The sequence below is a fragment of the Thermobia domestica genome, chromosome 13 (genome assembly GCF_964235325.1).
Source record: "Thermobia domestica chromosome 13, izTheDome1.hap1.1, whole genome shotgun sequence".
NCBI lineage: Eukaryota > Metazoa > Arthropoda > Insecta > Zygentoma > Lepismatidae > Thermobia > Thermobia domestica.
This window is the reverse complement of record NC_137466.1, coordinates 33,727,612-33,754,275: the sequence shown is the minus strand read 5'-3', so window position 1 is coordinate 33,754,275 and position 26,664 is coordinate 33,727,612. Positions and strand designations below refer to the sequence as shown.

Below are 26,664 nucleotides of genomic sequence, written 5' to 3'. Positions count from 1 at the left end.
AACGGAATGTATTGCTGGTCATCTGTTCTTCTTCTCACCCACCATCTTGGATTTCCAGTAATTTTATCTTGCAAATCATCAGTTCATAACCTTTTGTCAGAGGTTCATTCATTCTCTTTTACCTGTGTAGTGTGTCTTTTAGGTGTTCAACTTAGTTTCAAATGTGTATGTCCAAGATGCAAGATAGAGGGGTGTCCAGTAGAATAGAGCCCTTTTCTCACGAACATTGGAGAAAAGTGCAGATTTCTCACGAGAATTGGTATAATTTCGCCTTATTTCTTACGAAAATTGATACAAATTTCCCTTATTTTCACGAGAATTGAAGAAAAGTGCAAATTTCTCACGAAAACCGGTACAAATTTCATTCATTTTCACAACGATTGGTCAACAGTGCAAAATTCTCACGAAAACTGGTACAAATTTCCTTCATTCTCATAACAATTGGTCAACAGTGCAAATTTCTCACGAAAATGGATGCAAATTTCCTGTTGAATGTTTTATCATATATTTTAATACAATTTTATATTAATTTATACAATTTATGCTGATTACTTACTGTTTTTCCCCAAGCCTTTAAGAAACTTGTTTCTTCCTTGGTTATTCCTCCTTCAAATGCTGAAAATACCTAAAGGAACTTCAGAACATGTCCACACAAGTCTTTTTTGTTAATCTTGAACGCAGTTGGTCTTGGTATTCAAGAAACTAATTCTAAAGAAAGAAGGCACCTATAATAAAAGAATGGGATGTCGTAAGCTGACGTAAGTAAAGGAGAAAAGCAGAAAACAAAGGAAAATCGAGTAGGCTTATTCCGATATGTAACCTTCGTGTGAGGTCTTTGTTCATTGAATTGCCGACAATTAGCTTTTGTAAACGTGAGAGAAGCTCTTTTGGAGGTGTCTCGTAATTCCATCATTGTGTCAATTAAGGAAGTAAGAAAATTGTCAATTTAATGTGACATATGGATGTTGCACAATACTTGAACCGTAGGAGGTGAGAAAGACATGTCAAATAAGTTAGTTTCATGTATTTAGAAACATGGGAAACTCTGGATAAAGCATAGCTATATGTTAGGTAAGAATGGTGTAGGAGGGAGGGAGCCCTTTGACGGAATAACGAACGTAACATAGACACCTGCTTGTATGTGTGTGTTCCAGGGTTTTTGGAGGTGGAGGGAGCGAACTGTGCTCTGGACATTGCTTAATTGGGGGACTGTGATTTCTACTGCATGGAAACTGAAAAATATGTGAAAAAAGAAAGAAATAGGAATCATTATTCTAACGACAGAGAATTTAAGAATGAGATAGGTACGTGTCACTTTTTAAAAGTTAATGTATTGCCCCACATTGAGGAAACCGCACATAAGATGGAGGGGTGAAGTGTGTTTTTTGTTTTGTGAGCAAAGGATCACTTTAAACGGGCGTTTGACTTCTTACGCATTTTGTTAAGACCTTGCCACATACGTAGAGGGGGAAAAAAAGAGTGAGCGTTCCTACCTGAGTTTCAAAGAGGAAAAAGAGTGAATGAATGTGTACGCAAGACAACTTTCCCTTTTGTGCTTTTGGAAGAAGTTTTGAAGGAAGATTTCTGTAGGTATTTCCGCATAAATGATTTTATCCTTTTAAAAACTAGAGTAATGAATTAATTATTTATGAATATTAATGAGATGATAATGAATATTAATGAGATGCTAAAGAAAAGGATTACAAAGAATGGATTTTACTGTTTTTCGTATATTTAGAGGCATTTTGCGGATATATGTAATATACAGCACTGCGTATTGTACATAAATGTATGAGATAATGTGGAAGGAAATGCGCGCAACTCTAAGAAACATATTTTATGTAATGATATTGTATTTTCAGTAGCTGATATGTGATTTTAGCATAGAATATCATCTTTTGGATACTGTATTGATCTAATGGGGTACGAAGCTTAGATGAATGACAAATTGCATGTATATATGAATAGTTTGTAAGGGGGGTACATCTATGTGTAGGTGATATGGGATTTTATCATAGAATATCATCTTTTGGATACTGCATGGGTCTAATGGAGTACGAAGCTTAGACGAATAAGAAATTGCATGTATATATGATTAGTTTGTAAGTGGGGGTACATGTATGTAGCTGATATGTGATTTTAGCATAGAATATCATATTTTGGATATTGTATAGGTCTAATGGTGTACGAAGCTTAGACGAATGACAAATTGCATGTATTTGTGATTAGTTTGTAATCGGGGTACAGGTATGTGTAGGTGATATTGGATTTTAGCATAGAATATCATCTTTTGAATACTGTATGGATCTAATGATGTAGGAAGCTTAGACGAAGGATAAATTGCATGTATATATGATTAGTTTGTAAGCGGGGGTACATGTATGTGTAGGTGATATGGGATTTTATCATAGAATATCATCTTTTGGATACTGTAAGGGTCTAATGGTGTACGAAGCTTAAACAAATGACAAATTGCATGTATATATGATTAGTTTGTAAGTGGGTAGATGTATGTATGTATGTATGTATATTGGTTTGATATCGGACAGGAATATATGTATCATATTGTAGACATATTATCTTTCGTTTACATGTAAGTGTTTTAAGCATGTGTTGTTGGTTGCGTAGTTTTAGGGGCTATACTAGGATGGATGCAAACACCTAAAGTGTTTTTATTCTATTAATATTGGATTGTAGCCTTATTTATTGTATTGTAGAGCTGTATATGTTGTTGTGGTGATACGCTATGTGAATGCAAACACATGAACTGATTGTATTATATTAATATTGGATTATATTGTAGGTTTATATTGTGATTGCATATGTATATAGATTACCTTGAATACCATGTTAGAATGTATATATTGTGATTTTTACATACGTAGATGCTTGCGAAAGATGTTCTAGGGGGTATTTGAAGCACAAAGGATATCACTGTGTTATAACCCATTTACATATAGATATCTTTTCACTACAGTATTCTAATGTCTTATATTGATACCTTTACTGACTTCTAAGATGCTTGTTCATCGTATAGTAGACATTATGACAACAATATGGTTTCGAACTTACGATCATTTATTGTAAGAACATAAAATACGTATAAATAACCTTATATGAAGCATAGGTATTGTTCCTTTATTTTATATAGAATAAAAATACTTCGTATTATATGAATATTTGTTTGGAGAAATAAAACATATTATTATAAATTGTAACGCTTTATTGTATTTATATACTCTACAATATTCTATTTTGCAATATTGGCATATTGATATACATATATAGATATATTTAAATAAGATATTTACATTATATATACGTACAAGTACCAACAGATAGGAAAACTTATGGACATCATGATACCTTTAGACAGATTACTATTTACATATACACAGAATACCAATCATTTCACGCACTTAATACTTTGATAACCATATGGCAATGTTCTATAGTCAGTAATACTGTTATGATTTAATCGTCGTCTTTTATTTTGAACTTTTTGATGTGTTTTAGTTTCAGACTTGGATACAATGACAAACCCAGGCTTACGAACAATTCTTCCTGGATTGTGTAACTGTTTTTTGTCAGCTTTATCTTGAACTAGTTGATAAAAATGATCAAAGTTAATTTCTTGTCGTGTACGATGATTTAAAGTAATTCCTCTAATTTTAAATACATAATCTACTTTCCCTGTTTGAACTTCTTTCATCCTATAGGCATAATTTTTTGGCCCTAAGCCTATAAAGGCATCAATTTCCCACCCATCAGGAACTTCATTAGTTAACTCACCTAAATAGGAACCCAAAGAAAGTGGAGGCTTTTCATTACGTTGTTGCACAAACATAATACTATCAGTGTCGCAGTACAATACACGCTCAGGATCTATAACTGTTAGTAACTCATAAAGTTTTAGACGTGCCCAAGAGGTGATGAAGGCTGCAAGGACAACATTGGAAAATTTCCATGGCTTGTTTTTGTTTTCAATGTTTTTATATGATACAATGAGATGCCGCTCTCCAATAGGCAATACAGTTTGTACCTCATATTGTGGTGCCCATAGATAACTTAAAAATTTTTCTGGAGTATCTACAATTACAGATTGAGATAAATCTGTTCTTTGTCCCCATTTCCCATACAAGGAATTGAGAAATATTTTGGAAATATATCTTAGACCAGGATTTGATTCAATGTTATTTTCCGTTAACTGAATGCATTCATGTTCATAATAGTCTGCAATATATTTTTCTTGATCTTGTTTAGTTTTGCACCAGCTAGGAAATCCTGAAGACTCCTGCTTCATTTTTAAGAAGGAATTGACATAATCTTTAAACAGATTATTTTCTGATCCAGATAATTTGAATTCCCAAATTTCAATAATTTGTAGAATTTTGTATCCGAAATCTAAAGCCACATGAAGTTCAGGAGTACAGTATGTACCAGTAAGGACACGCTCGGCATCATTATGGATGCAATTGTTGTCACTTTGTTCCATACACGTACGGCATAACCCAAACAAAAGGCGATCATTACATGTATATGGTAAAATTGGAAAATATAAGTCTTTGGGAGGCAAGATACTACATTGCACTAATCCATGAATACTTTGCACTTGTGGAAAGTCAGGCCCCTTGTATATTATAGGTTTTCCTATAGGCAATGGCTTACGTGCCATTACCCAGGGGTAAAGACTGGTAACATCATAATATGACACAAACTCTTCGCTGGTACATTCGTACAAGGCATTAAAACATTCTGTACGCCCACCATGAAAACTATCTTTAGGTACCAGATGATCAACAAGATCATGACACTGTGTTTGAATAAACTGTTGTAATTTCTTATCATTTTTTACCATGTGGTCCCATTCACATTCCCACATTTGAATGACATTAAGATTTAATTTTTTAAGAAATGCTATTTTTGTGGTGGTGTTTTCATACCGATCTTGTAGCGATGTACCTTGTTTAGAGGATGAATCTAGGGACACGTGTCGTAGTGTAGGATAGCAGTTTAAACACCCGTGATAGTAACATCCATGAAATTCGTAAACTGTATTTGTTTTACTTTCAAATCCATCAACCTTATACCTTCCAAATCGTTTTTCTAAACCATTTCCAGAATGAAGAATTTTATTACCAGTAGTACGTTCTAAGTATCGTAGCCAGTACATTGCCTTCAGACTTTGACGATCACGATGGTCAAACCCATAAGGTGGAATAATTGGAATAATTTCTTTGGGTAAATATAAGGTACGATATGTTAGTATTGCCAAACTAGCAATAGTTGACGCGACGATAAAACATTGAATACCATTTGTTTTGTCTTCAATTAAGTTTGAAAATTTAATGACAGCCTCTGCTAAAATTTTAACATCATTCCGACAATATTCAATCATTTCCTTTTGGAGATTATACTCCTCATTACTTGCAACACGTTCTTTGTGCCATATGATAAGTTGCTCTCGATCTTCACTGTTTCTTGAATCAGGATCAAAATATTTTAGATCAGGAATTTTGCCTATATAATTTTGGTTTTCTAATGTATTAAACAAGTACGGGAAATCTCCCTTTCGTAAATTTGCAGAAAGACCTAACGTCTTAGGTAATTTAGATAATTTAACTCCCATATACAGATATGTGTCACGGAAGTAAATCTTTTGTCCTAAACGCATTTCAATAATTTTTTGCCCTGACATTATTACTTCAGGTGTAAAATGATGGTTTATGATCAAAGTTTTAGCACAGAATTGCATATCATAATTACTGCCATTATGGGAAAGCACAATGATTTTTTTAAACATTGGTCGAGTTATTAATACATGATTAACAAATTCTTCAATGTTGTTGAAATCAAACGAACGGAACCCATTTTTATCACCGCATACAAAACATGTATCATCAAGGTTCATGTCCTTACACTTGTAACAAGCATGAATACAATTTATAAAATTTACATGATGTTCTTGTTCTCCCTGTTCATTTTTAGGAAGTAACATTGTTTCTACATCAAAGATAATGTACAAAAAGGTATCTACATGTTGCATCATAGCCGTTTGAACAAAACAAATATGGTCATCGCTTACATATGTGTAACATGTTTTACAATAACGTTCACCACATTCATGTTCAGACTTGCGTGAACGCATGTCAATTATAGTACCACAAAGGACACAAATTTTCTTTGTTTCGCATAAACTTTTTCCGCAAACATTTATCGCTTTATGATTAGCAAAACATTCTTCTGAAGAAAACAGTCTATGACAATCAAAGCATTCAACTTTAATATTATTATCATTATTAGAAACATTATGATACTTTTCGCACATTGGACATTTGAAGTTACACTTATGATTTTGTGTATGATGATAACCTTTCAAACAATACTGACAATATTTCCGTTTGTTTAATAGTGTTGTAATGTTGATAATTAATTCGTAGTGTCCTTCACTGTACAAAATCAAAATTTTCTTTGATGCATGTATTCCAGGATAAATTACATTATAGTTTCGAGTTAATCCGTTCTTTTCGTAAACAACAATTTGATAATGAGGCGCTAGCTTATTTTGAAACTTTTTTACATCATTAATAGTACATCCATCATGGATTTCAATGTCAACTTTAGCACTGACACACAAATCCTTTGCTTGTTTCATCAATCGTTCAGAATGATTTTTCAATTCATATACGTAGTTATAACGATGATCAGCCCTACCCATTCCAAGAATAATACTCTTGGGAAGACAATACACATCCTTTTCTACAGGAATAGTACATTGTTCCAGGTGTGTTACAAGATCAACAAATTTTGATGAACCCCTTGTTCGTCCCCTACCTTTACGTGAATCAACAATATGAATTTTGAAATTTACTTTATCACCTAATAAATAATTTTCATTACTATTTAAAACATTTTCAATTTTACGAAATAGAATGTCAGAGCTTAAATCCGACTTTTGACGCCACGAAATGTATATTGGTTTATTAATGGTAGAAGCAGAACTTTCTATTGTTATACCAACATACATATCATCATCGGCATCATTTAAAACGTGATCCTTTACAAATTTAAATAACAACTGAATATATTTTTCAGGATTATCTATTCCGCTAGTTTGCATACGTTCAATTGTAACTTCCTTTCCTGTAAGTCCAAAATAACTATATTGTTTGATTCTACTATTAACAATACGAAAATATTCATTTGTTTTACCACTCCCATACATGGTAGGCTGTGATACAGTATTAGTATTAGAACTTGGAAAGTTTATAAAATTTTCCATGAAAACGCTAAAATCATTTGTAGTTAAACTATTAGCTTTTCCTTCAGACACAAGTTCCATAAACTTTTCACGTGCTAAATTCTTTATATTATCTTGACGAAAGAAGCCTACATGATATAAATCAATAATATCTTTTGCAGACTTACATTTTTTCAAAACAACATGAGGATCACAACCAAAATGCATAAACAACGCCTGCAATAACTTGGAATAAGCTTCATTGCTTACCCTTGCACCCGTAGCATGACATTGTGTTATCACTTCCCATGTAAATAAAACTTCGTTTAGATTTTCATATCCACGTGCTTGTTGTGCTGACAACATGGTACAGATGACAGACTGTCCTTCCATTGTATGATTAACACACTAAATATGTAATTGCAATTTGAATTATTTTGTCTTATACAGTAAATATTTTATACAATGATGTACACAGAACTTTGATATTTGTTTTCACAGTTTTAAATGTCAAGGTTCGTAAGTAGCCTTTTATGATATGATTTACAATATGTTGACCAAAGATACACTTTTTAAGAATTTTTACACTTACCAGTAAATATAATAATAAAACTTTCCCGAACTTGTTTCAGTTCACAACAAATTTAGTTGTAAGTTTACCGACACTACACTTGAAAGCTTGTCGGGAATTGCACTAACACTTGCCGTTAACTACAATCATAAAACTTCCCGTAACTTTTTTCAGTTTAGTATCGATGCACTACCACTTGTCACTCACTAACTATATTTTTAGTTCACCGAAGATATATTTTTAAGTTTATCGGTTAATCCTTTAGCACTTTCCGATAATTGTAATTTACAAAGCGCCGTAATAAAATTGATTTAGACTAATTACAGCACTCAAAGTACAAACAGGAAGTGTGTTTACTTTTTATTGATTGCTTATTATCAACACTAATAAATGGAAATTCCAAGAACTCCACACGAAGATTTCCGAAGATTGCCGAAGGTTCCCGAAGTTTCCCGAAGTTTTCCGAATATTGCCGAACCTAACCGAAGATGAACATAAGAGTTTATCCACAATTTCTGTACATGTTGGTTAATGTACCACACGAATGGTTCCGAAAATTGCCGAACTTAACCGAAGATGTACACGTTTAGTAAATGTAAATTGCAAAAGACTTGTAACTTTAAGATATATTTCAAAGTTTATTATTATTAGATGTAACTTTATAACAAAATTGGTATTTAAAATAAATGATTTAACAACAAAGAGTATACCAATGATTGGCTTTACTTTAACAGTAGTAATTCTATAGTGCGCGGCGCGGCTTGCTGCGCTGGATTTATACTTTCAAAATTTAATCTCGTACCCAAACGCATTTCGTTTTGTAATCTCGTACCCAAAGGCATTTGGTTTGTAATCTCGTACGCAGGTGCTTTAACATATTTTAAATTAGTAATACAGATATTACACAATATGATGTAATTTGTAAATGCACTATTAAAGTTTGCAACACTTGAAATAATTATAACTACTTGTTTGTATGCTTTTCCATTGTGTTATCGGTCTAAAAAATTCCTTTGTTAGTAATGCTAGGAATTTCTTTTGTTTGCTTTGCTACAGGTGTTTAAACTGGTTTAAACTGGTTTAAACTAGTTTATTGATTTTTGTTATACAATTATTGAGTTCTGCAGGAACTTTGTTGTTAATTTTTTTTATTTGTTTGCTTCATTAGAAGCTCAGAGGAATTACATTTCGAAAATATTAAAATTATCAAAACATAAACTTGAACATAAGAAAGTTATTTTTAACACATCACAAGACGATTAAACTTAAAATTTATTACATGAAACTTTTTGATTGTTAAATGGACAAGTAAAATTTAAGTCAGTGTTGCAATTGAATACACAAACTAAAAGTAAAAGAACAAGTTACCAAAAGTAAAGTGTAGAAACATAACTTAAAACACAATGTTGCAATCTAAATTGCAAAAGAAAATTAAAAATACAACTTACAAACAAAATGTACAAACCGAAAATAAAAAGTGCAGAAACAAAATTTTAAAAAACAATGTTGCAATCTAACATACAAAACGGAAAATAAAAAAATATAAAAGCAAAACTTAAAACACAATGTTGCAATTAAAAATGCAAAGCTAAAAAATACAGAACCAAAATACAGGACCAGTATACGGATCTGTACTTTTACCGTCATTATTTTAATGACATGAGTTTGCAACACATTTTGGGGAAATAAGGTCCGTATACTACTAGGTAATGTTCGTATGTCTCATGTTTGTATTTTTTACTTTTTCTTTGCAATTTGGATTGCAACATTGTTTTGAATTTTCTTTTGGTATTTTTAGTTTTCAGTTTGCATTTTTATTTCTTAACTTGTAAATTTAATGTTGTTTTGGATTTTGTAATGTAACATTGTGTTTTAATGTTGTACTTTTAATTTCCTTTTGTATTTTAGATTGCAACATTGTGTTCTTTAAAATTTTTTGCTTTTGCATTTTTAGTTTTCAGTTTGCATTTTTATTTCTTAACTTGTAATTTTTATTTTGTTTTGAATTTGTAATGTAACATTGTGTTTTAATGTTGTACTTTTAATTTCCTTTTGTATTTTAGATTGTAACATTGTATTTTGATTCTGCATTTTTAGTTTTCAGTTTGCATTTTTTAATTCTTCACTTGTAATTTTTATTTTGTTTTGAATTTGAAAATGTATCATTGTGTTTTAAAGTTGTACTTTTAATATTCTTTTGCAATTTGGATTGCAACATTGTATTTTGATTCTGTATTTTTAGCTTTGAATGTTTCAATTTTTAAACTTGTACTTTTAATTTTTTCTTTGCAATTTGGATTGCAACATTGTATTTTAAACTTTTGCTCTTGTATTTTTGATTGCAACACTGTTTTAAGTTTTGGTTCTGTATTTTTTAGCTTTGCATTTTTAATTGCAACATTGTGTTTTAAGTTTTGCTTTTATATTTTTTTATTTTCCGTTTTGTATGTTAGATTGCAACATTGTTTTTTAAAATTTTGTTTCTGCACTTTTTATTTTCGGTTTGTACATTTTGTTTGTAAGTTGTATTTTTAATTTTCTTTTGCAATTTAGATTGCAACATTGTGTTTTAAGTTATGTTTCTACACTTTACTTTTGGTAACTTGTTCTTTTACTTTTAGTTTGTGTATTCAATTGCAACACTGACTTAAATTTTACTTGTCCATTTAACAATCAAAAAGTTTCATGTAATAAATTTTAAGTTTAATCGTCTTGTGATGTGTTAAAAATAACTTTCTTATGTTCAAGTTTATGTTTTGATAATTTTAATATTTTCGAAATGTAATTCCTCTGAGCTTCTAATGAAGCAAACAAATAAAAAAAATTAACAACAAAGTTCCTGCAGAACTCAATAATTGTATAACAAAAATCAATAAACTAGTTTAAACCAGTTTAAACCAGTTTAAACACCTGTAGCAAAGCAAACAAAAGAAATTCCTAGCATTACTAACAAAGGAATTTTTTAGACCGATAACACAATGGAAAAGCATACAAACAAGTAGTTATAATTATTTCAAGTGTTGCAAACTTTAATAGTGCATTTACAAATTACATCATATTGTGTAATATCTGTATTACTAATTTAAAATATGTTAAAGCACCTGCGTACGAGATTACAAACCAAATGCCTTTGGGTACGAGATTACAAAACGAAATGCGTTTGGGTACGAGATTAAATTTTGAAAGTATAAATCCAGCGCAGCAAGCCGCGCCGCGCACTATAGAATTACTACTGTTAAAGTAAAGCCAATCATTGGTATACTCTTTGTTGTTAAATCATTTATTTTAAATACCAATTTTGTTATAAAGTTACATCTAATAATAATAAACTTTGAAATATATCTTAAAGTTACAAGTCTTTTGCAATTTACATTTACTAAACGTGTACATCTTCGGTTAAGTTCGGCAATTTTCGGAACCATTCGTGTGGTACATTAACCAACATGTACAGAAATTGTGGATAAACTCTTATGTTCATCTTCGGTTAGGTTCGGCAATATTCGGAAAACTTCGGGAAACTTCGGGAACCTTCGGCAATCTTCGGAAATCTTCGTGTGGAGTTCTTGGAATTTCCATTTATTAGTGTTGATAATAAGCAATCAATAAAAAGTAAACACACTTCCTGTTTGTACTTTGAGTGCTGTAATTAGTCTAAATCAATTTTATTACGGCGCTTTGTAAATTACAATTATCGGAAAGTGCTAAAGGATTAACCGATAAACTTAAAAATATATCTTCGGTGAACTAAAAATATAGTTAGTGAGTGACAAGTGGTAGTGCATCGATACTAAACTGAAAAAAGTTACGGGAAGTTTTATGATTGTAGTTAACGGCAAGTGTTAGTGCAATTCCCGACAAGCTTTCAAGTGTAGTGTCGGTAAACTTACAACTAAATTTGTTGTGAACTGAAACAAGTTCGGGAAAGTTTTATTATTATATTTACTGGTAAGTGTAAAAATTCTTAAAAAGTGTATCTTTGGTCAACATATTGTAAATCATATCATAAAAGGCTACTTACGAACCTTGACATTTAAAACTGTGAAAACAAATATCAAAGTTCTGTGTACATCATTGTATAAAATATTTACTGTATAAGACAAAATAATTCAAATTGCAATTACATATTTAGTGTGTTAATCATACAATGGAAGGACAGTCTGTCATCTGTACCATGTTGTCAGCACAACAAGCACGTGGATATGAAAATCTAAACGAAGTTTTATTTACATGGGAAGTGATAACACAATGTCATGCTACGGGTGCAAGGGTAAGCAATGAAGCTTATTCCAAGTTATTGCAGGCGTTGTTTATGCATTTTGGTTGTGATCCTCATGTTGTTTTGAAAAAATGTAAGTCTGCAAAAGATATTATTGATTTATATCATGTAGGCTTCTTTCGTCAAGATAATATAAAGAATTTAGCACGTGAAAAGTTTATGGAACTTGTGTCTGAAGGAAAAGCTAATAGTTTAACTACAAATGATTTTAGCGTTTTCATGGAAAATTTTATAAACTTTCCAAGTTCTAATACTAATACTGTATCACAGCCTACCATGTATGGGAGTGGTAAAACAAATGAATATTTTCGTATTGTTAATAGTAGAATCAAACAATATAGTTATTTTGGACTTACAGGAAAGGAAGTTACAATTGAACGTATGCAAACTAGCGGAATAGATAATCCTGAAAAATATATTCAGTTGTTATTTAAATTTGTAAAGGATCACGTTTTAAATGATGCCGATGATGATATGTATGTTGGTATAACAATAGAAAGTTCTGCTTCTACCATTAATAAACCAATATACATTTCGTGGCGTCAAAAGTCGGATTTAAGCTCTGACATTCTATTTCGTAAAATTGAAAATGTTTTAAATAGTAATGAAAATTATTTATTAGGTGATAAAGTAAATTTCAAAATTCATATTGTTGATTCACGTAAAGGTAGGGGACGAACAAGGGGTTCATCAAAATTTGTTGATCTTGTAACACACCTGGAACAATGTACTATTCCTGTAGAAAAGGATGTGTATTGTCTTCCCAAGAGTATTATTCTTGGAATGGGTAGGGCTGATCATCGTTATAACTACGTATATGAATTGAAAAATCATTCTGAACGATTGATGAAACAAGCAAAGGATTTGTGTGTCAGTGCTAAAGTTGACATTGAAATCCATGATGGATGTACTATTAATGATGTAAAAAAGTTTCAAAATAAGCTAGCGCCTCATTATCAAATTGTTGTTTACGAAAAGAACGGATTAACTCGAAACTATAATGTAATTTATCCTGGAATACATGCATCAAAGAAAATTTTGATTTTGTACAGTGAAGGACACTACGAATTAATTATCAACATTACAACACTATTAAACAAACGGAAATATTGTCAGTATTGTTTGAAAGGTTATCATCATACACAAAATCATAAGTGTAACTTCAAATGTCCAATGTGCGAAAAGTATCATAATGTTTCTAATAATGATAATAATATTAAAGTTGAATGCTTTGATTGTCATAGACTGTTTTCTTCAGAAGAATGTTTTGCTAATCATAAAGCGATAAATGTTTGCGGAAAAAGTTTATGCGAAACAAAGAAAATTTGTGTCCTTTGTGGTACTATAATTGACATGCGTTCACGCAAGTCTGAACATGAATGTGGTGAACGTTATTGTAAAACATGTTACACATATGTAAGCGATGACCATATTTGTTTTGTTCAAACGGCTATGATGCAACATGTAGATACCTTTTTGTACATTATCTTTGATGTAGAAACAATGTTACTTCCTAAAAATGAACAGGGAGAACAAGAACATCATGTAAATTTTATAAATTGTATTCATGCTTGTTACAAGTGTAAGGACATGAACCTTGATGATACATGTTTTGTATGCGGTGATAAAAATGGGTTCCGTTCGTTTGATTTCAACAACATTGAAGAATTTGTTAATCATGTATTAATAACTCGACCAATGTTTAAAAAAATCATTGTGCTTTCCCATAATGGCAGTAATTATGATATGCAATTCTGTGCTAAAACTTTGATCATAAACCATCATTTTACACCTGAAGTAATAATGTCAGGGCAAAAAATTATTGAAATGCGTTTAGGACAAAAGATTTACTTCCGTGACACATATCTGTATATGGGAGTTAAATTATCTAAATTACCTAAGACGTTAGGTCTTTCTGCAAATTTACGAAAGGGAGATTTCCCGTACTTGTTTAATACATTAGAAAACCAAAATTATATAGGCAAAATTCCTGATCTAAAATATTTTGATCCTGATTCAAGAAACAGTGAAGATCGAGAGCAACTTATCATATGGCACAAAGAACGTGTTGCAAGTAATGAGGAGTATAATCTCCAAAAGGAAATGATTGAATATTGTCGGAATGATGTTAAAATTTTAGCAGAGGCTGTCATTAAATTTTCAAACTTAATTGAAGACAAAACAAATGGTATTCAATGTTTTATCGTCGCGTCAACTATTGCTAGTTTGGCAATACTAACATATCGTACCTTATATTTACCCAAAGAAATTATTCCAATTATTCCACCTTATGGGTTTGACCATCGTGATCGTCAAAGTCTGAAGGCAATGTACTGGCTACGATACTTAGAACGTACTACTGGTAATAAAATTCTTCATTCTGGAAATGGTTTAGAAAAACGATTTGGAAGGTATAAGGTTGATGGATTTGAAAGTAAAACAAATACAGTTTACGAATTTCATGGATGTTACTATCACGGGTGTTTAAACTGCTATCCTACACTACGACACGTGTCCCTAGATTCATCCTCTAAACAAGGTACATCGCTACAAGATCGGTATGAAAACACCACCACAAAAATAGCATTTCTTAAAAAATTAAATCTTAATGTCATTCAAATGTGGGAATGTGAATGGGACCACATGGTAAAAAATGATAAGAAATTACAACAGTTTATTCAAACACAGTGTCATGATCTTGTTGATCATCTGGTACCTAAAGATAGTTTTCATGGTGGGCGTACAGAATGTTTTAATGCCTTGTACGAATGTACCAGCGAAGAGTTTGTGTCATATTATGATGTTACCAGTCTTTACCCCTGGGTAATGGCACGTAAGCCATTGCCTATAGGAAAACCTATAATATACAAGGGGCCTGACTTTCCACAAGTGCAAAGTATTCATGGATTAGTGCAATGTAGTATCTTGCCTCCCAAAGACTTATATTTTCCAATTTTACCATATACATGTAATGATCGCCTTTTGTTTGGGTTATGCCGTACGTGTATGGAACAAAGTGACAACAATTGCATCCATAATGATGCCGAGCGTGTCCTTACTGGTACATACTGTACTCCTGAACTTCATGTGGCTTTAGATTTCGGATACAAAATTCTACAAATTATTGAAATTTGGGAATTCAAATTATCTGGATCAGAAAATAATCTGTTTAAAGATTATGTCAATTCCTTCTTAAAAATGAAGCAGGAGTCTTCAGGATTTCCTAGCTGGTGCAAAACTAAACAAGATCAAGAAAAATATATTGCAGACTATTATGAACATGAATGCATTCAGTTAACGGAAAATAACATTGAATCAAATCCTGGTCTAAGATATATTTCCAAAATATTTCTCAATTCCTTGTATGGGAAATGGGGACAAAGAACAGATTTATCTCAATCTGTAATTGTAGATACTCCAGAAAAATTTTTAAGTTATCTATGGGCACCACAATATGAGGTACAAACTGTATTGCCTATTGGAGAGCGGCATCTCATTGTATCATATAAAAACATTGAAAACAAAAACAAGCCATGGAAATTTTCCAATGTTGTCCTTGCAGCCTTCATCACCTCTTGGGCACGTCTAAAACTTTATGAGTTACTAACAGTTATAGATCCTGAGCGTGTATTGTACTGCGACACTGATAGTATTATGTTTGTGCAACAACGTAATGAAAAGCCTCCACTTTCTTTGGGTTCCTATTTAGGTGAGTTAACTAATGAAGTTCCTGATGGGTGGGAAATTGATGCCTTTATAGGCTTAGGGCCAAAAAATTATGCCTATAGGATGAAAGAAGTTCAAACAGGGAAAGTAGATTATGTATTTAAAATTAGAGGAATTACTTTAAATCATCGTACACGACAAGAAATTAACTTTGATCATTTTTATCAACTAGTTCAAGATAAAGCTGACAAAAAACAGTTACACAATCCAGGAAGAATTGTTCGTAAGCCTGGGTTTGTCATTGTATCCAAGTCTGAAACTAAAACACATCAAAAAGTTCAAAATAAAAGACGACGATTAAATCATAACAGTATTACTGACTATAGAACATTGCCATATGGTTATCAAAGTATTAAGTGCGTGAAATGATTGGTATTCTGTGTATATGTAAATAGTAATCTGTCTAAAGGTATCATGATGTCCATAAGTTTTCCTATCTGTTGGTACTTGTACGTATATATAATGTAAATATCTTATTTAAATATATCTATATATGTATATCAATATGCCAATATTGCAAAATAGAATATTGTAGAGTATATAAATACAATAAAGCGTTACAATTTATAATAATATGTTTTATTTCTCCAAACAAATATTCATATAATACGAAGTATTTTTATTCTATATAAAATAAAGGAACAATACCTATGCTTCATATAAGGTTATTTATACGTATTTTATGTTCTTACAATAAATGATCGTAAGTTCGAAACCATATTGTTGTCATAATGTCTACTATACGATGAACAAGCATCTTAGAAGTCAGTAAAGGTATCAATATAAGACATTAGAATACTGTAGTGAAAAGATATCTATATGTAAATGGGTTATAACACAGTGATATCCTTTGTGCTTCAAATACCCCCTAGAACATCTTTCGCAAGCATCTACGTATGTAAAAATCACAATATATACATTCTAACATGGTATTCAAGGTAATCTATATACATATGCAATCACAATATAAACCTACAATATAATCCAATATTAATATAATACAATCAGTTCATGTGTTTGCATTCACATAGCGTATCACCACAACAACATATACAGCTCTACAATACAATAAATAAGGCTACAATCCAATATTAATAGAATAGAAACACTTTAGGTGTTTGCATCCATCCTAGTATAGCCCCTAAAACTACGCAACCAACAACACATGCTTAAAACACTTACATGTAAACGAAAGATAATATGTCTACAATATGATACATATATTCCTGTCCGATATCAAACCAATATACATACATACATACATACATCTACCCACTTACAAACTAATCATATATACATGCAATTTGTCATTTGTTTAAGCTTCGTACACCATTAGACCCTTACAGTATCCAAAAGATGATATTCTATGATAAAATCCCATATCACCTACACATACATGTACCCCCGCTTACAAACTAATCATATATACATGCAATTTATCCTTCGTCTAAGCTTCCTACATCATTAGATCCATACAGTATTCAAAAGATGATATTCTATGCTAAAATCCAATATCACCTACACATACCTGTACCCCGATTACAAACTAATCACAAATACATGCAATTTGTCATTCGTCTAAGCTTCGTACACCATTAGACCTATACAATATCCAAAATATGATATTCTATGCTAAAATCACATATCAGCTACATACATGTACCCCCACTTACAAACTAATCATATATACATGCAATTTCTTATTCGTCTAAGCTTCGTACTCCATTAGACCCATGCAGTATCCAAAAGATGATATTCTATGATAAAATCCCATATCACCTACACATAGATGTACCCCCCTTACAAACTATTCATATATACATGCAATTTGTCATTCATCTAAGCTTCGTACCCCATTAGATCAATACAGTATCCAAAAGATGATATTCTATGCTAAAATCACATATCAGCTACTGAAAATACAATATCATTACATAAAATATGTTTCTTAGAGTTGCGCGCATTTCCTTCCACATTATCTCATACATTTATGTACAATACGCAGTGCTGTATATTACATATATCCGCAAAATGCCTCTAAATATACGAAAAACAGTAAAATCCATTCTTTGTAATCCTTTTCTTTAGCATCTCATTAATATTCATTATCATCTCATTAATATTCATAAATAATTAATTCATTACTCTAGTTTTTAAAAGGATAAAATCATTTATGCGGAAATACCTACAGAAATCTTCCTTCAAAACTTCTTCCAAAAGCACAAAAGGGAAAGTTGTCTTGCGTACACATTCATTCACTCTTTTTCCTCTTTGAAACTCAGGTAGGAACGCTCACTCTTTTTTTCCCCCTCTACGTATGTGGCAAGGTCTTAACAAAATGCGTAAGAAGTCAAACGCCCGTTTAAAGTGATCCTTTGCTCACAAAACAAAAAACACACTTCACCCCTCCATCTTATGTGCGGTTTCCTCAATGTGGGGCAATACATTAACTTTTAAAAAGTGACACGTACCTATCTCATTCTTAAATTCTCTGTCGTTAGAATAATGATTCCTATTTCTTTCTTTTTTCACATATTTTTCAGTTTCCATGCAGTAGAAATCACAGTCCCCCAATTAAGCAATGTCCAGAGCACAGTTCGCTCCCTCCACCTCCAAAAACCCTGGAACACACACATACAAGCAGGTGTCTATGTTACGTTCGTTATTCCGTCAAAGGGCTCCCTCCCTCCTACACCATTCTTACCTAACATATAGCTATGCTTTATCCAGAGTTTCCCATGTTTCTAAATACATGAAACTAACTTATTTGACATGTCTTTCTCACCTCCTACGGTTCAAGTATTGTGCAACATCCATATGTCACATTAAATTGACAATTTTCTTACTTCCTTAATTGACACAATGATGGAATTACGAGACACCTCCAAAAGAGCTTCTCTCACGTTTACAAAAGCTAATTGTCGGCAATTCAATGAACAAAGACCTCACACGAAGGTTACATATCGGAATAAGCCTACTCGATTTTCCTTTGTTTTCTGCTTTTCTCCTTTACTTACGTCAGCTTACGACATCCCATTCTTTTATTATAGGTGCCTTCTTTCTTTAGAATTAGTTTCTTGAATACCAAGACCAACTGCGTTCAAGATTAACAAAAAAGACTTGTGTGGACATGTTCTGAAGTTCCTTTAGGTATTTTCAGCATTTGAAGGAGGAATAACCAAGGAAGAAACAAGTTTCTTAAAGGCTTGGGGAAAAACAGTAAGTAATCAGCATAAATTGTATAAATTAATATAAAATTGTATTAAAATATATGATAAAACATTCAACAGGAAATTTGCATCCATTTTCGTGAGAAATTTGCACTGTTGACCAATTGTTATGAGAATGAAGGAAATTTGTACCAGTTTTCGTGAGAATTTTGCACTGTTGACCAATCGTTGTGAAAATGAATGAAATTTGTACCGGTTTTCGTGAGAAATTTGCACTTTTCTTCAATTCTCGTGAAAATAAGGGAAATTTGTATCAATTTTCGTAAGAAATAAGGCGAAATTATACCAATTCTCGTGAGAAATCTGCACTTTTCTCCAATGTTCGTGAGAAAAGGGCTCTATTCTACTGTGTCCGGGTTACAGGGGTTTGTAATACACAGAAATCAATGGGGTTTTTTCTGGTTCTGAAGAAAAGTGTGCAAGTTAGAGGGGTGTCCAAGATAAAGAGATGTCCGAGTTGAGGGGTTTTTATTGTATTTTCAAGTAAACATTATAATGATAGGAGATGACTGAAGACTTCGGGGCTACGGGGGTGAAAGAAGTTCGGTGGAACAGCCCTTTCTGAATCATTCGAATCGAACAAGAGAGAGAAAACCAAATTCCTAGGCTGGAGGCGGCTGGCGGAGATCTTAGAAGCGTAGCTTGTTAAAACCTTGTTAAAAACGGTTAAGTATGTTTTATTTCACACCTATTGTTTCCTGTGTTTCCACAGCAAGCTACGAAAAGTCCGAGAGCTTGGAAAACAAAGCTTCTCTTCGTCTTGATGTCACCCAGTACGATATGTACACCATCGTTTCTAACCATAGATGGATTTCGATTTTCTTTATATCCCTTTCTATCATAGGAAAAGTAAACTGAAAATCCATTATTCATATTTTCTCCTTCTTTTGTGGATAGATGCGCTGCTATTCAGAACTTGTGTGGTTCTCCTTGGTGCGTTTTGATTTTTTTTTTTAAACGTACGAAATGCATCTTCTGTGTATAGGAAATTTTCCCTGTATTCCATGTCGACGGAAAGAAAACAGGATTTTCAATATATATTAACGATATTTTAAATTAATTCACAATGATAATGATTAAATGAATGAAATTTAACATATATACTTATCACCAAATTCTGTCATCTTTCATTATGCAAACAAATACACTATACGTCAAAAGAGAATATGTAAATCTCAAATTATTCAGAAAAAAATTAAATATTGGTTTGTCAATCTATCAAATAACCCTATAATAAGTATTGACAGATATGCCTAATGCAAACTTTAATTGCATTTAAGAAGTTCAGTCATAGAAATATAATTGTTTCCATTACTCAAAAACTCTAATTGGTTAGATTTTCACTTTTCGAAAAAATAAATAAACAAATGGTGGCCTGTGATTGGCTAGGAGCTCGGATTCTCCCTCAATCGGTGTATCTGATTTGAAGTACGTTAGAAGGATATAACAATCTATGATTATATGTCATTATTGAACCTCGAATTAGTCAACAAATTTTGAAACTCGAGTTGAAGGAAAAGCCTAATCGATTTGTTTTATATTGTTTTAGAAGTTGGATGCTGTTATGGAATAAACACAAAGTTGGAGTGTCATATGGAATAAGCACAGCATTAATTCGAGATAATGTTTAAAACTACTCTATTATTATTGTAAAGTATGTTTCCTCAATGGTAAAATACTACATCTATAACGCTTGAACTTCGGACAACTGAAGTTAGGAATTTTAACAGAGCTCCGAAGGAAGCTAAGCGGGAAGAAGGGAAGCCTAGAGTTTTGACGCAAACTAGAGGCTTTGGATTAGATATCTCCCAGAGCTCCAGAGCAAGGTAGAGGAGGAGTCACCACTCGAAATTGATGTTTCATTTAGGAAACTTCTCGGTCATATAGGAGCTCCAGATGAGGGGGTGAGGCTGCTGTTTCTTCGATGTCATGTGATTACTGATGTCTCTGTTGCCTCCGTTGTTTGCAGGTATAGTAATTAATAGTAAAACGCACATAGTTGGTATTTGTAAATAGAAGCACATGTTAGGTGTTTGTAAACTCAATCAAACGCTGTATACAACCTACGAATCGGATAAAATAAAGTTAGAATATTATTTAATGTTTAATTTTTAAAAGGTTAACACTACCGTTTAAAATATGCATTATTTTATAATTAAATAGTTACGTTACTATATTACATTTTTTTACTATTAACATTCAAAACAATTACATACACTTACGTGATGTATCGTTTATAGTTCCGCGTAAGTAAAATTAATAATAACACTTAGTATATAAAACTATTTCCCAGTACTGGTAGTATGAAGTGCTTTAGAATTAAAAAGGAACTGTATATCTAACGCACTCTTTTCACATACATTATATTACACACTTTTTAGGGTTCATTCCTATTTTATAGAGAAAGCTACAGTTAAGTACTGAAGGTTTTTATATAGCAAACAAACATTGGTGACGCTGTAAAGGGCCAACTGACATTGAGTAAATATACATGTAATAAACAAACGGTAGTTCATGATGGCTAATTTAATTTCAGGGACTGTGAAAGGATAGACAAATTTAAATGTCCCTGAGAGAAACTGAAATTTCCGGGAAAATACGAGGGTATGTCAAAAATTATCCGCAATGTAGCTCTAACTTTTCTTATATTGTTTATACTGATCTCTGTTCCTCATTTATTTTATTGTTATGTTGTTTTGGTCATGCTATGAAAGTTTGATCCTAATTCCTCCATTTGTCTTCCTTTTGTTGCAGATAGCTTCATGATCGTTCCATTAGAAGTTTGTACCAAAGAGGAACGAGTACTGCTCCGTTTTTTGTGGTTGAAAGTTGTATCAGGGACCACAATCCATACGGACTTTCAGAACAATACGGGAACAATGTTTAGACGCAGTGTCTACGTATGTATTGAAACATTGAAACCATCCTTCCACTTGAGTAACACTTGCGCAATTATTTTTGATTTTTACAATCCATTCGTAGACACTCCGTTGCGGCAAGACACTGTTCCGCATGTATTGTGCTGAAGTCTTTGATGGAGTGCGGCCCCTGATACACCTTCCGACCACTACTTGTTGTTCCTCTTTGATACAAACTTGTAATGGGGCGGCCATAGTCTATCTGCAACAAAAGGGAGACAAATGGAAGAATTAAAATCAAACTTTCGTAACATGACTACAACAGCATAAAAATAAAATAAACAAGGACAGAGGTTAGCATGAACAATGTAAGAAAGGCTATAGCTACATTGTGGATAGTTTTTGACTTACCCTCGTAATTAATAAAAAAACATTGCTCTGAAATCCAAATAGGCAGAACAGGAATTAGGCAAAACAGGAGTTTCTGTTCTCCCCTAAAAGTAAGATAAGGTCAAAAATGTGCTACACAGTGCTGGGGGGACGTTGGACAGAACAAGAATTAAGAAGAAAAGGAAGATACCGCTCACATTAGACCTAAACGCTAATAAATAGCGAGAAGCAGTTTCCTTTAATTCTTTAAACATCTTAAAATCATAAAAAAATATAATGCAAACGAAATATTACATAGCAAAATGCGATATACGTATTTTTCTTAAAACTTTTTGCTAAACTGAGATACTTCTGCAACAAATATTTAATCTTTCCTTCAAGACAGAACGATTCTCTTTCAGTGTCACACATACTAGTAAACGTACAGTGATAAATATCCGTAATCTCGAAAAACCAACCTTTCATCTTATGTATATTTTAAATTCCCAATAATACGAACCAATCAACTATGGGTTATGCACCATAGTGTTGGAGATTGGTCACAGAATTGGCGAGAAAATATCTTGTGTACTTCGACATTATATTGAATCTGGAAATAAAGCACTTAACCCTCGGACTACCAACGGGGGCAGGGGCTTGTACTTTGTGCCCACCTCAGTATATTTTTTTGTAATTACTCTTCTAATCGTTTCTCTAAAATTGCAAGAAAATATGTTATTGCTCAACATGTTTAGCTAAATCATATACCTTACAATGGTTTAAGTTGAATGTTAGTGTGTCTCATAAAATTTGCTATATTAAGTTGGTGGATACAAAGTTGGCAGATGTCACTGATATTTAGTAGTCTTACTTCTAGAGGACAGTAAAATAAATAGTAGTATGCTGCCTTTTCTGAATTTGGCGGTTAGTCTTATCCCGCGTTGTGTTTATTTTGAGAGTTTCGCGTTAGTGTGTCTCATAAATTTGCTATTTTACTTGGTGGTCACAAAGTATCCCCTTCCTCTACGTTGGTAGGAGATGTGACTGACATTGAGAAGTGTCACTCCTAGATGGCAGCATAATAGATAGGTATTAGTCTTATCCTATGTACTGCTCACTTTGGTCTCTGTAAGATATGTTCATTAGCAAGATATGTTTAATTTTAACAGGTGGGCACAAAATACACCCCCTTGGGAGACCGCGTTACAAACAATATCTAGGTAGTGCGAGGGTTAATCAGATTTTGAAATACAAGAGCCCATCTCAATGTTTCGGAAGCAAGATCACGGGCAAAAGCACAGAACTTCCTCACTAGCTTCTTCTCTGTCCTATCTAGTCATAGTTGTTTCAAGCTTTGATAAGAAGTTCACAAATGATGTATGTATAGTAATTGTTATAAATCATTGATCAACAAATATTCATTTTTGGTAAGTCCACTTGCTTTCTGTTGGAAATGGAGAAAGAAAAGTAAGGTTTGGTTTAAAACTTTTAGAAAAGTGGGAAAATTAGCTAGATTCGTGTAACATTTGGCTCAAATATTAAGTTGGAAAGGGTATAATACATTTGTGTCAAATTAATTTATTATGTCTTTATATATAAAAAATGAAGGCTGCATAGACTGCATAATTCCAATTTCTCGCTTCGTGACGGTGTTACAGATTCAGTACTTAATAGAAAACTCGATATGGACACATTCGAAACTACATACTACGAGGGTGATTCAGAAAGTTATGCCTCCATGCCCACTACTTGACCATTCTGAACTGTTTATCATTAATGTATTGATGATTAAGCGGTAGAATGCCGCTTGTTTCACCTTTTTATTTCTTCAAGTTCCAGAGTAATGGAGCAATCAATAATATCCAGTGGTGACGTCCGGTTTAAACAGCAGGCTGTCATCGACTGCGAAAGGTTGTGCGCGCAGGAACATTCATCGCCGTCTACGAGTCGTGAATATACCATTACGACCCGGAAACGAATCGTCAGTCGATGGAGTAGCGCCACACTTCCTGTCCTCTGCCAAAGTTGTTCCATCTGCTGGCAAAGTGCTGTTGACATTCTCCCTCATCCTGCCTATAATCCGGATCTTACGCAATGACGCTGAGGTTGAAGCAGTAGTTCGGCATTGGTGTCACCAGCAGCTACCTTACTTCTTCGCTGACGGCATGAAAAACCTTGTCTTGCGTTGGGGCAAGTGTGTTGCCCATATTCGGAACTATGTTAATAAATGATGCATTAAGTGTTGCTAACATTACAAGCTTTTCACTTATACCTGCATCGGCGCTATCTGCCAAACAAAATAAAAGTATCATCTTAGACGTATTACTTTCTAAGTCACTCTCGTACCTTATCATTATATAAAACAATAAAATATAATAATAATAATTTCCTATACTGGTGAAAATGCGATATATATATATATATATATATATATATATATATATATATATATATATATAGGGTGCCTCAAAAGTCCCCTAACATAGGGTAACTTTGTTATTATCAGAGATACAACAAAATGTAAGAGAGGGGAAAAAGTCTCCAAATATGATGTTTTCAATCTGAAGTGAAGGAATTTTTTAAATCGGGCGAACCGTTTTGGCTGTACACTCTTTATGCTCCCAAGGTTAAATGAAAATGCAACGTTGTCATTTACCTGGATCTACAACAGAAGTGAATGAAGTTACTGTCGTTTACGCTAATATGTCAATGGCCAACCCTTATTTCAAACATGCCCTCATTTGTTTTATATATATGAAGAAAAAAGAAATCATTAGAGACATGTAAAGAAAATGTCAGAACGAGACACAACTCTCTCCCCTGAAATTTTGCGAAGAAAATCAATTATACTAGTATTAGTCGTATTATTATTATGGGATAGTTAACGAAATATATATTCATGAAACATAAATATAATAGTTAAAGTCATTTTGAAAAAGTCACGGTTTTCAATTTTCATTATTTAGTAAACTACCGTTGTGTTTTTGTAGGAGGAAAATTCGAAATCCCTCCTCGGAAAATTTATTTAAAAAACTCTTTAAAATTTGGCCTACATACACGAAACAACTTGGTATCTAGGATTGTATACATAGGGACAAAAAAGGACTGAAAAGTAATAGAGCATGTAAAGTTATCGAAATGTCAATTTTGTTAGTACAGTTTTTACACTATCACTAATGTTACCCACGACGCGGTAAATCTCTCGTTTCAAGAATGTAAGACGACAAGCACTTTTGAAAATTCGAGACGAAAAGAGTAACATGGGAATTCCTGTCTTGCCTTTTAAAAAAAAAAGGTGAAAGAAAGAGACGAGATGGAAAAATTTTGAGACAAGTTAGAAAAAATTGAGGTGAGATAGAAAAAAATTGAGACGAGATGGGAAAACTTTGAGACGAGATGGAAATTTTTGAGACGAGGTGAAAACATTTTTGAGTCTTGTGAGCAATACTAGTTTACTGAAATTTTAGATTTCAAACATTGTGTTAGTGTTACGAAATTCATAGTACAAAACAATAAATTGAAAAAGTTATTTATGAACCCAATGAAGAGCATTTATCAACGTTTAAAGATACACCAAGTCATTGCACAATATATTCCAACAATAAATATGGTTTGAATGTTGTAATACCACACTTTTCGTGGACCTCTTGTGAGGAGGAAGGATTCTCATAAGTTGTAGATGAAATTAATGTTTGAAACGAAACAGGGCATAAAATTTGTACATGAACTTACAAAATACTTTCCAAAAATCGAGACGAGACGAAACTACTAGAAAGTTCACGAGAACGAGACGAGAAAATCTTATTTTTTTGTTTCGCTTTATCTCGTGGACAACACTAACTATGACATGACTATCAAGAGACTAGTGTTGTGTTCGAAAGTAAAACACTCACTTTACCTGCAAATATACAGGGTGACCGCGTGACTATGTTACAAAATTTAAGGGATGATTCCTGACACGGAAACAAGAAAAAAAGTTCAAATGAACTTTTGTTCAACGTACATAATGTCGGAGCTACAAGGTGCCGAAAGCGTGGGAAAATGACATTCAAAGCTCTATAGCTCGACTATGGTGAATGATAGAGCTAATGCGGCATGGTCACGTCAAAGACACCGAAGCTGCTGTATTCAAAAATGCTTACGTCGAGATCGTGCAATTCGTGCACAAGGGATTCCCCAAAGGAGCGTAGGGATTCCCGGATAATCTGTCAAGAAAGATGGGTCGAAAAGGATACGGATGAATAGCTGTCCCAACTGCTAGCAATAATGCGTCTGTACTAAGTCGATATCTCGCACAAGCACAAAATGGCGAACAGTTTTATACGTGCCATGTGTGGTTGCATAACGAGCACTAAATAATAGTGGGAAACACGAAAGGAAAATGTGAATAATTT

At 32.8% G+C, this 26,664-nt stretch overlaps 1 long non-coding RNA gene across 1 annotated transcript in view; it reads left to right on the top strand.

The window, feature by feature from the left end:
* Nucleotides 1–20,720, top strand: part of LOC145669159 (uncharacterized) — a 62,909-nt gene extending 42,189 nt beyond the window's left edge. Inside the window, exon 3 of the long non-coding RNA XR_014128155.1 lies at nt 20,593–20,720. This is a non-coding gene — a long non-coding RNA (uncharacterized LOC145669159). The remainder of the gene's footprint in view (nt 1–20,592) is intronic.
* The last annotated feature ends 5,944 nt before the right edge of the window (nt 20,721–26,664 follow it).